Source organism: Mandrillus leucophaeus, unplaced genomic scaffold (genome assembly GCF_000951045.1).
Source record: "Mandrillus leucophaeus isolate KB7577 unplaced genomic scaffold, Mleu.le_1.0 Scaffold332, whole genome shotgun sequence".
Taxonomy (NCBI): Eukaryota; Metazoa; Chordata; class Mammalia; order Primates; family Cercopithecidae; genus Mandrillus; species Mandrillus leucophaeus.
Window position 1 is genome coordinate 1,243,837 of NW_012103499.1, and position 1,738 is coordinate 1,245,574.

The following is a 1,738-nucleotide window of genomic DNA, read 5'->3' on the forward strand; positions in this document are numbered from 1 at the left end:
AACGGCCCCAACGGCTATCAGCGTTGGCCGTCCGTAGTCGGTCGTGTGGAGCCTCTTTGCCGCTTGTCTCCCCCAGAAGCTGCTGTTCCGCCCACCTAGCTTTAGCCGGCGTTTTACCTCCACTATAAGGGACTCCCATTTTCCTTGGCCCCTCCCAGCTAATGGTCATATAGGCCTTTTGAACTTTTCCTTTGAAAGTTGGTATCCATCCACTGGGATTGTCGACATCTCGAGTCTTCTTAGAGAGGTCTCCGGGCTCGGTGACTCATGCCTATAATCCCAGCACTTTGGGAGGCTGAGGAGAGCGGATCACTTGAGGTCAGGAGTTCCAGATCAGCCTGACCAACATGGTGAAACCCCGTCTCTACTAAAAATACAAAAATTAGCCGGGTGTGGTGATGCGCGCCTGTAATCCCAGCTACTCTGGAGGCTGAGGCAGGAGACTCGCTTGAACCCTGGTGGCGTACGTTGCAGTGACCGAGATCGCGCCACTGCACTCCAGCCTGGGTGACAGAGCGAGACTACGTTTCACCGAAAAGGAAAAACAAATTTAAAAACCGGGGTGGTCTAGCCCCGTAAATCTCCCAAAAGGGGCCGAGGTACTGGAATCCCTTGGTAGTCATTTTCCGCTTCTCTCACAACAGCGCCCTTGACTTTTACCTTGGAGTTGCTAAGCCCTCAGCCTGCCAGAAGTCATGTATTTTACCCAGTGGACCCAATTCTGTTTGGCCACCTATTTTCCCCCGCTGTACTCTTACGGCTTTCTCCAATACCAAGACCCTCTCTTGCTGTACCAGACAGCAAGTCCTGTGACTCCCTGCTGTGAGGAGCGCGGCACAGGCCTGCCTCCTAGGTGTTCGGGTCGAGATTTACAGCGGAGTCTCATCCTGGGACGTGTAAGTGCACTTCAGCGCAGGACAGCCCTGGACTGGGGAGACCGGGGGCCGCGATTTTAGCCTCAACTCCCCCTCACTTACCAAGGGATCTTACCGTCCTTGTTTGTAAATTAACGAGTTGTAAGGGTAAAATGAGAACCATGAACTTGGAGGCAACTTGAACAAAAGTAAAACGCACCACGCCGAATGCAAAGTATTTTTCTTGTGCCTTGAAAACAGAGGCCATGTGGTGGCCTGTTACATATCCTGTCATACCCTCATGGGGGCAGCCAGAGTTTAAGTAGAAACTGTCACAAGGCCGGTTGTGACTGGAGTGGTGTGTCTGTGACAGGTCTTTGGTTAGGCTGCTCCGTTGCTCCACACCTCCATTTCCCCTCTGAAAATGGGGGTGGTGTGGGGGGTGGACCAGATGGTCTCTCCTGGCCTAAAGACAGACCAGGTTGTCAGTGACAGGCAGAGGTCATGTGACTTGACAGGCCGAGGTCGTGTTGTGACATGTTGACCTGGAGAGGCGGGTCAAGTCCCAGCACACTACCCGGGAAGCCTTTGGGGCGGGGCAGGGCAAGTCGCGACTTTCATCTTTCGGGCCTGGCCCCTCCCGGACCTGGCATTCCTGGCTCCCGCAACAGACTGTGGCTTTGGAAGGGGCCCCTCCCCGAGGAGGGCTGGGATTGGCCACCAGTGGCCTGGGAAGAGTCGCAGATCCTTCCGCGGAGGGAGGGGGGCCGCGTGGGGTGTTTGTTCTCTTGGGGATTAATGGGGGGTTGTGGGGGAGGGGTAGGCGCGCTCCCGCATGCGCACTGCGGCCCCTCCAGTTGGCTCGTCGCTGTCCGCTGGGCGGG